Raw genomic sequence first — 13,420 nt, 5'->3', positions numbered from 1 at the left:
TAGAGAACCACCCTCGGCATATGCGCAGATTATTTGTTTACCACTTAGAACACAGCTGTCAGCGCCATCTTGTAACGGCGAATGTGGGCGCGGCTCCCAACATCTCCCCCTTTCCTTTTAATAAGAGCAAATAGGCCACCCATATTAATGAGAGTGGAGATAGAGGTCAAATCCCCAGTGTGTAGGTAAAGGAGCCATGTACAGGATTAGCTCTTAGGCTCACAGGCTTTTACCCAGAGCAACCCTGACCTGCTCCCGTGTCGTTTTGCCTGGGGGAAGGGAACTAGGACACTGAACCTTCATGAAAGATGACATGTCTCCCTAGAATAGGCTCATATATGCCGCAGAGCCTTACCATTGCAGTGCTTAGCCGTGCAACTCTCTCGGGCTGCTGAAGCACACTCACTCTATCCCGTGCAATGAGACTAGCCTCGTGGGATATAAGAGCTGAGTGGCCAGCGACCTATTGCCTAAGCATAGATAACCATATATCAGGGGGAGCACCATGTTCTAGAGCTGCAAGCGCCTGGGCAATAACCACCTTGTCTCTCCTAGTTTAGGCCTTAAGCTTACAGACCAATCAAAGAAGCAACACTAATCCACAGCAAAGTGTATCTCCAAATAATATTAATCCCACCCATTTTTTAAAGAAAGAAAATGCTGAGGAGATCCAATTGGGTAATCCTTTGGTCAGGGACAGGTCCAAGCGCGTGGAGTTGACCTGAAGTCTCAATTCCCGAAGGATCTGTTCAAATTCAGCCATCCAATTCTGTAACATATACTGAAAAAGACTTTTTGACAAATTAGCTGCCCTAGTAAATTTAACATACTGAATGGAAATAACACACAATCCCGGAAACTTTTGTTCACATCCCAGCTGAGTTATTTGTCATAATACATCTAGTTGTATCTGGACAAGATCTATGAGTTGATTAACCAGCATGAGACCTCTCTGTATCTTGACATTAGCTGAGGCCTGTTTATCTATGACTGTAGTCACTGAGGCTGACAAAGCGTTAATGGTGTCAGTCGTCTGGACCTGTCCAGACAGAGCCAAGGCTGTCTGAATCAAGGCTAAACCCAGTTCCTAGTTAGTGGTAAAAAAGCAGGAGAATACTTGAGCATTATACATCACCGTCATTGGGAGTGGAAATGTCGACATTATCCCCCAACGCTGCTCTCTCTTTATTATTGACGCCCTGGACATCACCAAGACGAGGGACATTAGTATTCCCTTGGTCAGTCTGGATTTTTCGGGTGAGTCTTTCTGGTAACCAAAATGGGTTGTCTTCATTCTGTGGGAAAACACAGATAGCTCCCCTGGATCTTATCAAAATAGGATCCGGGCCATACCATTTATTATCAAGGACATTTTTCCATTTAACCATCTCATTGGGCCTATCTGGCTCTGTACAATGACGTTCAGCCGCAGTATGGCCATGAGCATCAATATTTAAAAAATTGAGTGTAAAGAGTGCCAAAGACACAGACACTCTTGGTGCTCGGGGTACAGTCTCCTCAAAAGTTCCCCTCTTCTGTTTTATAAGATAGGTTTTGAGGGTGCGATGCGCACGCTCAACAATACCCTGTCCTTGAGGGTTGTATGGAAGTCCAGTCAGGTGGGTTACGTCCATCTGACGGCAGAACTGCTGGAATTTTTGAGACGTATAAGCTGGTCCATTATCAGTCTTAAGGAGTCTGGGTTTCTCCCAAGCACTCCATGCCTCAAGGCAATGTTGAATCACATGTGAGGCTTTTTCTCCGGTTAACGGAGAAGCAAACATGATGCCAGAACATGTGTCAATGGACACATGGAGATATTGAAGTTTTCCAAAGGAAGAAACATGTGTAACATCCATTTGCCAGACCTGTAGAGGTCGAATACCGCGTGGGTTAATTCCCACATGAGGAACTGGCAAGAACTCACAGCAGCTTTGACATTGAGTAACAATGTCACGGGCTTCTTTTCTTGTCAAGGAGAAACGACTGCGTAATGTTTCAGCCGTCACATGAAAATTGTTATGAAAATTTCTTGCAGCCTCTACCGGGGATGATAGGGCAGCAGCCATCACTTTAGTGGCCTTATCTGCCAAATCATTTCCCAGAGCCATGGGGCCAGGTAGGCCTGAATGGGCTCTAACATGAGTAATATAAACAGGAAACCTTCTAGATAACAAAACTAATTGTATCTGCTGAAAAATATTGGCAACTCTACTGGAAGGCTTAATCACTCCAGCCACTTCTAAAAGATTTACTGCATTAACCACATAACAGGAATCTGACACAATATTAAGGGGTTCTAAAAAGGTTTTTAAAACTTCTAAGACCACTAAACATTCTACCACTTGAGGTGAATTTTCATTATACTGTTTGGATACCACTTTACCATTAGCCACATAGGCACCTATGCCAGTTTTTGATCCATCAGTATATACCACAATCCCATTTTTAAGTGGGTTTCTTACTGTTATTTGTGGAAACACAACAGATTGATTTTGGGCAAACTGTAAGATTGGATGTTTTGGATAATGGTTATCTATTTTTCCTGAAAAGGAGGTAACTAAAACTGCCCAATCATTAGATGTGGCTGCCAAGGTTTGAACCTGTGCAGCGGTATAAGGTACAATTAAAAGATATGGACTTTGCCCAAAGTGGGTGATTGCTGCTTTTAGACCTTTAAGGGCAAGCTGTGCAATTGCATCAGGATACCAATCTATTATTTTAGCTGGGGATACGTTTGGATGGATCCACAACAATGGCCCATTCTGCCACAAAACTGCAGTTGGCAATTGTGCTGTCTTACAGACACACAAACTGAAAGGCTGCGAATCCTCAATACGTTGTAATTGTGCATTCTGTAAGGCTTTTTCCACCTTTTGTAAGGCCTGGTTAGCAGCTAGAGTAAGAGTCCTAGGGGAGGAGATATGAGGATCTCCTTCTAAAATACCAAACAAAGGCCTTAACTCAGCGGAAGGAATCTTTAAAAAAGGTCTGAGCCAATTAATATCTCCCAACAGCTTTTGAAAATCATTTAAGGTATGGAGGTGATCTCTTCTTATCTCTACCTTTTGGGGCACAATCTTATCTGGGGACACCACAGAGCCCAAGAATTGTCCTGTATCAGAAATTTGGACCTTTTCTGTGGCTATCTGTAAACCCCACTGACTTAAAGTTTTAAGTAGAAAAGGATATGCCTTTTGTAGCATGGTAAGGTCTTTATGGCACAGGAGGATGTCATCCATGTAAAGGAGCAAAATTAAAGAGGGGAATTGTTTCCTCACTGGCAAAAGAGCTTCTTGCACATAAAGTTGGCACATTGTAGGACTATTGGACATTCCCTGTGGTAAGACCTTCCATTGATACCTCTTATCAGGTTCCATGTGATTAATAGAGGGGATGGTAAAGGCAAATCTGGGCCTATCTCTTGGACACAAAGGTATAGAAAAGAAACAATCTTTAATATCTATAATAATTAAATTCCAGCCACGTGGTAAGGCGGAAAGTACAGGGAGACCCCTCTGTACTGGGCCAAATAAGTTCATTTGCTCATTAATGGCTCTGAGGTCATGGAGCAGTCTCCACTTTCCTGACTTTTTCTTAATTACAAAAATTGGAGTATTCCAAGGTGAGGTAGATGGCTCAATATGGCCTAGTTTTAATTGTTCCTCTACCAGTTGAATCACAGCTTCCAGTTTTTCAGAGGATAGGTGCCATTGAGGAACCCACACTGGGTCCCCTGTTTTCCATGGTATGGGTCGTGCTGCCCCAATGGCCGCTAAGGAAAACCCAGACCCTGTCTGTCTTGGTTTCCATTAGGTGAGATGGGCTCTATCCTTCCCTGTTCTTGATGTCCTAACCCTTTTCCTTCTTTATAACCCATCTTTGCCATGATATTTTTTGCTTTAGCTGAATACCCTCCTGATGGGGCGTTTTCATTGGACAAAATAAGGCCCAAATGCTGCATAATATCCCTTCCCCAGAGGTTAACCGGGAGTGGGAGCACATAAGGTATGAATTTCCCTTGCTGTCCTTCAGAGGATTCCCACGTCAAGGCAACGGAGCTTATAGTGGGACATGATTGATATCCTAGGCCCTGTAATGAATGAGATGACTCTGTGGTGGGCCATGCTTTGGGCCACCAATGTGTAGAAATTATACTTTTATCTGCTCCGGTATCAAGGATGCCTTCAAACTCTTTTCCGTTGATCTTAAGGCAGAGCTTAGGTCTATCATTTAAAGATACAACCAAATAGGCAGAATCATTTCCTGAGGAGCCCATTTTCTTTATCTCAGGTCCTGCAGATTTTTCTCTGGTATTATCAGGGAGGAGCAGCAGCTGAGCTATCCTATCTCCTTTACTAATAGAAAAAACGCCTTTAGGGCTTGAGCACAGGACCTGTATTTCAGGGGAATGTTGACAATCCATAACTCCAGGGTGGACTACTAAGCCCTGTAAGGTGAGTGAACCCCGGCCGAGAATAAGGCCCATGGTTCCCGGGGGCAAGGATGGTATAGGCTCCACCGGCACCGGCTGAATACTCATTTGAGGCATTAGTAGGAAGTCGGAGGCGGCACGCAGGTCCACCCTTGTGGGTCTTCCTGGGTCGCCTCTCTGACTGCTTCCTGGGTCCTGACAAACCGGTTCCCATATCTTTGAGGGCCCTGGGACCGAGGGCCCGATGACCCGTTTTTTGGCACATAAGCTGATTGACTATCAGGTGGGGGAAGGACTCTGCCCTTTATATCCCTCACAGAGCGACACTGGTCAGCTCTATGATAACCCTTGCCACACTTAGAGCAAAGAGTGAGAGTCCCTCCCTGTTTATCTGGAGCTCTGCAATCTTTCTTAAAATGCCCAGGCTTTCCGCAGTTAAAACATGTCCTCTGATTATTTCTGCCCATGGAGCGGTTTTGGGATTGAAGGATGGCAGCCGCTAAACCTGCATTGCTGAGAGGTCCCCCAAGCTCTCGACAGACCCTGAGCCAGTCTTGTAAGCCTTTGTTCTTTCTTGGGGCTATGGCCGCTCGGCACTCCTTTGTGGCTTGCTCATAGATTAGCTGTTCTATCAGAGGCGCAGCTTGCTCTGACTCTCCAAAAATACGCTCTGCTGCCTCTGTCATTCTGGCCACAAAATCTGAGAAGGATTCCTGAGGTCCCTGGATTATCTTTGTTAACTGACCAGTGGTTTCACCTGCTCGAGAGAGCGCCTTCCAGGCCCTAATAGCCGTGGAAGAAATCTGGGCATAAGCTCCCCAATGGTAGTTTGTCTGATCAGCAGAATAAGCTCCCTGACCCGTTAACAAGTCAAAAGTCCAATCTCTCTGCTCTGGAGTCAAAGCAGCTGCGTTTGCTCGGGCCTGCGCTTGTGCAGCTTCGTGCCAAAGCGCTCTCCATTCCATATATTTGCCCATACTAGGGAGAGCGGCTTTTACAACCGTTTGCCAGTCAGCAGGAGTTAGTGCCATGCCGGCGAGCCTGTCTAACTGCACCAAGGTAAAATTAGCATTGGTTCCATATTTACGGACCGACTCGGCAATTTCTTTAATTTGTAAGTATTCTACCGGAGCGTGGACACGCCCACCCTCGGCTCCTTCAAAGACCGGAAATGCCTGTTGTATTTTCCTTTGTTCCTCTCTGGGAATGAATGAGTCTGCGCACTGCCTCTCTGCGCACTGCCTCTCTGCGCATTGCTGACGCACTACGCAGGGCGGGGACTCCGCATAGGGCGGACCTTGAAGCCGACTGCCCTGAGGCCAATCAGCAAACTGGCCTTCGCCAGCCGCTTTTGGCTTTTTTCTTGACCAATTAGCTGGCTGGTAATGGGCTGCTTCTTCCTCCCAGTCTGTTTCCTCAGAGGAGAATTCTTCATCTGCTTCAGAACTACTAAGAGCTGGCTTCCTGAGCTCATCTAGTGACGAGTATCTCCTAGAGACCTCCGCTAATTGATCTTTCTTCTTTTCCCTTTTTCCTCTTTTTCTTCTAATCTCTCTCCAGGTATTCCTACCTAACCTTAACTTTTCCTCGGGTTCAAGACCCTTGGAAAGGCCTGTATACTTATTTTGTGTACCATATTTTCTCTTTGCTCCTACTCTCTCTCCCCGCTTTACTTCTGATAGCTTGTCCTGAATTTCCTCTAGAATTTTCAGCCCTATCTTAATCACTTGATAACATGTGAAAAGGAACAAAAGGGCTCCTAACACCAGAAAAAATTCAAGGCCAAACATATTCCACTTTACTTCTGATAGACTGTCTTGAATTTCCTTAGAAAGTTCAAGATCAGACTTACCTCGTAAAGCTGTACTCACTGGTACTCTCGTTCCCCAGCTGAAAAGTTCTGAATTCATACAGTTGAATCCTTCTTAACAGTCTGCTTTACGGGAACCTTTATTACCGCGACCCGCAGTTCTGGTTCTGGAATGAGGGATCTTCCTTGCGCCAGTCCCGAGTTTTTTCCTCGTCCCGGAATTCGGCACCAATTGTTATTAGACGCGTTCTCACGACCGGCCAGGAAGAACACCACAGACCAGAATCTTCTGCGGCAAAGCTTTATTGCTTACATCTTCAGGAGCCAGAGTGCAAGAAGCAAGAGAGAGCGAGAAGCAAGAGAGAGAGAAAACGAAACCCCGTCCCTATTAAAGAGAATTCTCCTTCGCCTAGGACGTGTCACTCCCTGATTGGCTGCAGCCCATCGGCCGAGTTGACGTCACGGGGAAGGCAGAGCACATGGAGTAGAGAACCACCCTCGGCATATGCGCAGATTATTTGTTTACCACTTAGAACACAGCTGTCAGCGCCATCTTGTAACGGCGAATGTGGGCGCGGCTCCCAACAAAGAACTGTTCTGCCAAGAAAGAGGGAAACTCTGGCATAATCTACAATCTGGATGGACCTAAGTTAAGAAAGCCAGACATACAAGATAACAGCTCACTAGACTCACTTAGGGGTCCTCTCCACAACTGCTGTTTCAGACACTATCAAATCACAGCAGCTGCTTTGAAAGACCCAGCATCTATCTATAAGGCAAGGGTGAAGAAGTCAGCCCTGTAGAGAATGTGGACACAAGGGAGGTTGTTTCCTTCAGCTCCACCTCTCCTTTTCCGGCACTTTCCCATCTACCTTGTGTAAGTGCCCAACTCACCAGCAAGAATGACACCACAATAGGATCCTTCTGCACACGTTTATTGAGAGAGCATTGACTGCATAGGCGAAAGACCCAGAGCCCAGAAATGGTGCTGCTTATATAGGCCTAGGAGTGACGTGTCCATACCTGATTGGTTATGCTACCAGTACCTCATTAATATGCGTCGGGCCAGGCAGTGACTTGGCAAAAAAACTCTTATGCACATGCGCACATTGGTTGTTTACCCATAATCATGGGCAGTGGCCCGTGGTAGCCAGCGCCATCTTGTAATGGCATTTGCCGATTCCCACAACCTTGTTTGCTTATTTTTAAAACAGAATCTCTCACAGCCCAGGCTAGGCTCAGACTCCTGCTAGCTGGATTGGGGGTATACAGCATCATACAGTTTAGGATAACCACTTCCTTGCAATTCTTGACATCCTTTTTGTTTTGTTTTTTGTTGTTGTTGTTGTTGTTGTTTTGTTTTGTTTCTCTGTGTAGCCCTGGCTGTCCTGGAACTTACTCTGTAGACCAGGCTGGCCTCAAACTCAGAAATCCACCTGCCTCTGCCTCCCAAGTGCTGGGATTAAAGGCATGTGCCACCACTGCCCAGCTTTGACATCCTTTTAAATAGTTTAGTTCTCCAAACTTTCTGCCTCAAATTAAAAAGGGAAAGAGTTCAGTGCAATATTTTCCCTCTCAAAAAAAAAAAAAAAAAATGATGGCTGCCTACTTAATCTTCAGTAACAGTAAAAACTTGAGCTAACAGACACTAATGTGACCACCAAACTGGCACCATGTGACCATCCCCTCCAAGGTAGACCACCCCAGACCTGGAAGCCTCCTGCCAGAGTCCCAAGTTCTGCCACTTAGCTGTCAGTATCTGTCATGCTTGCAGAGGCATGAACTCCCTCCCTCCAGCATCCCCTGGCACATCCGGGCCCAGAGGGGATCTGCGGCTTCCGTGCATAAAGCTGTAAATCCTCCAGTCATTTCCTGTAGGGCCATTTATTAATAAGCAATAAGATGAGCCTAGAACCTGATCCCCAGTCACAAATCAATAGAGGCCCCTTCTCTCTCTCTCTCTTTCTTTTATTTTATTTGTTTCATTTTTATTGGTTATTTTATTTATTTACATTTCAAATGTTATCCCCCCTTCCCAGTTTCCCCTCCACAAGCCCCCTCCCTTCCCCCTCCCCCTGCTTCTATGAGGGCTCTCCTCCACCCACCCACCCACTCCTGCCTCAGCACCCTAGCATTTTTATACCCTGGGTCATTGAGCATCCACAGGACCAAGGGGCTCCCCTCCCAGTGATACCTGAAAAGGCAATCCTCTGCTGTATAACCAGCTGGAGCCATGGGTCCACCCCTCCCCTGTGTACCCTTTGGTTGATGCTTTGGTCCTTGGAAGTTTGGGGGGGTCTGGTTGGTTAATATTGTTGTTCTTCCTATGGGGTTGCAAACCCCTTCAGCTCCTTTAGTCCTTGCCCTAACTTCTCCATTGAGGTCCCTGCACTCATTCTGATGTTTGGCTGTGTACATCTGCATCTATATTGGTCTGGCTATGGCAGATCCTCTCAGGAGACAGCTATGCCTGGCTCCTGTCAATAAGCACTTCTTGGCATCAGCAATAGTGTCTGGGTTTGGTGTCTGCAGATGGGATGGATCCCTAGGTGGAGCAGTATCTGGGTGGCCTTTCCTTAAGTTTCTGCTCCACTCTTTGTCCCTGCACTTCCTTTTGACAGGAGGAATTCAAGATTAATATTTTTGAGGTGGGTGGATGGTCCCATCCCTCAACCAGGGGCCATGCCTATCCACTGGATATGGTCTCTACAGGTTCTAACTCTCCTTTGTTGGGTATTTCAGCTAATGTCCTCCCTGTTGGGTCCTGGGAACCTCTTTGGTCCCTGGCATCTGGGACTTTCTAATGGCTATCCCCAGTGCCCCCTCCCCCACTGCTACACACCTATTTTCAAATTTCTGAGCCTCTGTACTTCTCCCCCATCTCCTCCCATATCTGACTGGCTCCCCTTTTTTCCTCCCCTTTCTCTCTTCCTCCCAGACCCCTCTCCCCATCTACTTTGCAGAGATTATTTCTTCCCACTTCTGAGTAGGCCTGCAGCATCCACACTTCTGAGTAGACCTGCAGCATCCACACTTCTGAGTAGACCTGCAGCATCCACACTTCTGAGTAGGACTGCAGCATCCACACGGAGTAGGACTGCAGCATCCACACTGAGTAGGCCTGCAGCACCCACACTTCTGAGTAGGCCTGCAGCATCCACACTTCTGAGTAGGACTGCAGCATCCACACTTCTGAGTAGGCCTGCAGCATCCACACTTCTGAGTAGGACTGCAGCATCCACACTTCTGAGTAGGACTGCAGCATCCACATGGAGTAGGACTGCAGCATCCACACTGAGTAGGCCTGCAGCACCCACACTTTGCTGTATGATCTTTCTTCTTGGCTTTCATAGTCTGCGAGTTGGATCATGGGTATTCCAAGCTTCTTTTTGGCTAGTATCCACTGCAGAGCTTTCTACAAGGACTATATACATAGATCTATGGAGATGTTTAGTCAATAAAGCAGCCAGTCCAGCTTACTTTGGTGAGTTTCTGCCCAATGAAAGACAGTGTCTCAAAAAAACTAGATTGGTGACCCCTGAAGAACAATACCCAAAGCTATTTTCTGGTCTCCACATATATCCATGTAGGAACACACACATACATGTGTACTTGTGTATACATACACACACACAATCACCCCTTCAACATGTCTCAAATACATCTGTACAAAACCTGCTTTTGCCCATTCTCTCTGGCCCCCACTGGAGCGTGAACTGGTAATGTCTCACATTTAGGCTTGTTTGTGAATTCCATCAGAGCAAGGCTTTGACTATAAGAGAACTGGGGCATCCCTTAGAAGAAAACAGGCTCCGTACCACAAGTACTCATTTTCATCTTCTGCCCGTGGAAATGGTACACATGATCACAGCATCCACCTCATGGGGCAAAGCTGTCCTTAGATGTTGACTATTAGGATCCTTGACTAAAAAAATGAGAGAAGACACTAGAGTGCTAAGGGGCACACTGTAATCTCAGCACCTGGGAGTGCAGAGGCAGCTCACTGAAAGGCCAAGGTCAGCCTGAGATACAGAGCAAGGTGGAGACCAGACAGAGACCCCATCTTAGAAAGGGGTGGATATCTTTTTTTTTTTTAATGACTGTGTGTGGTGGTATATGCCTTTAATCCAAGCACTCAGAAGAAGACACAGGCAGATCTCTGTAAGGTCAAGGCCAGCCTGATCTATAAAGTGGGTCCAGAATAGCCAGGGTTACAGAGAAACCCTATCTCAGGAAAGAAAGAAAGAAAGAAAGAAAGAAAGAAAGAAAGAAAGAAAGAAAGAGAGAGAGAGAGAGAGAGAGAAAGAAAGAAAGGAAGGAAGGAAGGAAGGAAGGAAGGAAGGAAGGAAGGAAGGAAGGAAGGAAGGAAGGAAGGAAGGAGGAAAGAAAGAAAGAAAGAAAGAAAGAAAGAAAGAAAGAAAGAAAGAAAGAAAGAAAGAAAGAAAGAAAGAAAACAGGAAGGAAGGAAGGAAGGATGGGAGGATGGGAGGGAGGGAGGGAGGGAGGGAGGGAGGGAGGGAGGGAGGGAGGGAGGGAGGAAAAAGATAGAGGGGGAGTTGCCTAATGGAAAAAAGTACTTGCCATTCAAGCATTAATTCAGATCATCAGAAACCGCATAAAGTCAGACACAGTTGGACACCGATTTGTAATTCTTATGCCTTTTCAGGAAGATGGGAGACAGGAGAATATGGGACGGTATGGGAAGGTATGGGACAGCTAGCCTGGCATACGCAGCAGTGAACAGCAGGAGATCCCACCTTAAGCAAGATAGAGAAGGGAGCTCTGACTCCTGAGGTTGTCCTCTGGCCTCCACATGCATACTTAGCTCACATGAACCCACACTCACATACACAAATGCACATCATACACTTATATCACACGAGACACACGCACAGAACTGGTGTCAGGGAGATTAACTCAAAGAAATGGCCCTTAGGCAGTCTTGATCAGGGCTTCAGAAATACCACCAAAGGTTCCCTGGTTTTCCCTGGCCACTGACTCTGCTTTCCTTTGTACAAGTTCACTGCCGAAGGCCATTTGTTTACCACAGAACCTACCTCCACTTACCTTCAAGGCACTGGAAAAGAGAAAATGTCTGCTCTCTTCCAAAGTTCAACAAAGTAGAACTGTGTTTAATGCCTCACACTGGATCAAATGAACTCTTTCTCTCACCATAGATATATAATTGCACTTGGTGTTCTGGGGTGCTAGACTAAACAGCATTGCATCACTAAGCCTGAAAGGTAATCCATCTACCCTCTGACCTAAACTTATTAACAAAGAGACCCCCAACACAGACTCAGCCTTCCAAAGAACAACCCCTACCCAGCTCAGACACCAAAACACAGCACATGGGGAAACAACCAAGTATATGAGAGTCCTTTACTGGGTCTATACAGTATTTCCTCCAGACCAAGAGATTGCACGCTAGACGTCTGCACTGTTAATTATAATACACAGTTTGAGGCTGTGAAACTGATGTAGCAAGAAAACCTCCTCCTGCTGTCTGTTGATGGTTCATCAAAACCAGAAAATGTGGCCTGTCACTCCCCCAACAAAAAGGAAATGTTGGAACATGTGCTGTTTTTTATAGAGTCATTTGGTTCTACAAATAGTCGTGTGCCCGTCAGTGTCGAACATGGACACCCAGAATAGGAAAAGTTGGATGCCCGCTGTTAGCAACACCTTTCATTTCAGCCTCTCAGAATTCCGGGCACTGCCATGACCCATTAGTGCCCTCTTGTCGCAGTCAGAGGCCCCTTCTCTAGAGCCAAGCCTCTCTCCTAGAAACACTTCATCATCATTTCTAACAAATTTCAATTGCGTAGATAAGTGTGAAGACATTTACAGAATGGGTTGGGCATCTGCTACTGTTTGATTTCCTCAAAGATCTACCACTTTCCCATTCCACACAGTTCTGGTGGGGATGTCAATCAAGGGACATTTCTCCCAACAATAGTGGACCTGAAACCCAGGAGAGCTGATGAGCTCAGATGACTGTGCCAGGAAGAGAAGAATATCTGAGTCCTTTGCAACAAGAAGGAAGGTGGGAAACAAAGGAAGGGAAGGAGGGGAGCAGGGAGGGAGGGAGGGAAGATCAGAGCTTTCTTCTGCTAAATATCATTTGCTCTCAGGACCAACCTATGAACTGACAGTGCTAATCACTGGGCCTAAACATGAAGCCAACACAGAAATGGGATATATACAGTCGTATGTCACCATTAAGTATTTGATTAAGTACCATCTAAAAGACTATTCCTGTGGCTGAAGAAGATGGATCAGCAGTTAGTGTGTACTGCTTTTTCGGAAGACCAAAGTTCAGTTCTCAGCATTGATATCAAGTGACTCACAACAGCCCGTAACTCCAACTCTAGAGAACCAGACTCATCTGGGTACAGCTGTGCTTGTACTCACATGCGTGTGCTCTTCTCTCTCTCTCTCTCTCTCTCTCTCTCTCTCTCTCTCTCTCCCTCTTAAAAATAAAATAAATCTTTCATTTTTAATGTAACATTTTATCCCTGAAGTCTTCATTTAACAAGCCACTAAATGATCTGTTTAGTTGGGCTAGTTCACCTTCATTTGTAACCAAGACTTAAATGATGTAACAGCCTATGAAGAAGTATCAGGTATCAGATCAGTGTCCTGTTGTATAGTCAGCTGGAGAGAACTGTGGCTTTATGAACCAGGCAGATAATTGAAGAGATGACCATCTACCACACAGGTTTCCCTATAGGGCTTCTTACACCTCAAGGTTTACTAAAGGGCTGCTTGATACCCGGGCCACATTGTCTTTAGCCTCCATATTTTTTCCCTACTTGGGCTTTGGACTGATTATGTAGGTAGACCTGATGCCTAGACAAAAATCATTCTCCAATGATGTAATTTTTGCCAGAGACTCCTTGGTCCAGAAGAGTCTTGGTTGGTTGGTTGGTTGGTTGGTTGGTTTGCTTTGGGTTTTTGAGACAGAGTTTCTTTGTATAGCTCTGGTTGTCCTGGAACTCACTCTGTTTAACCAGGCTGGCCTCAAATTCAGAGATCTGCCCACCCCTGTCTCCTGAGTGTTGGGACTAAAGGTGTGTATCACCACACCCAGCTCAGAACACTCTATGAGCAAAGAGCCAGAGCTGTAGTGGTCGGGAGAATGATGCTTCGGCATGCTCATCATCTGAATGGAA

The sequence above is a fragment of the Mus musculus genome, chromosome 18 (genome assembly GCF_000001635.26).
Source record: "Mus musculus strain C57BL/6J chromosome 18, GRCm38.p6 C57BL/6J".
Classification (NCBI taxonomy): Eukaryota; Metazoa; Chordata; class Mammalia; order Rodentia; family Muridae; genus Mus; species Mus musculus.
The sequence above is the reverse complement of the archived record's forward strand: the minus strand, read 5'-3'. Positions refer to the sequence as shown.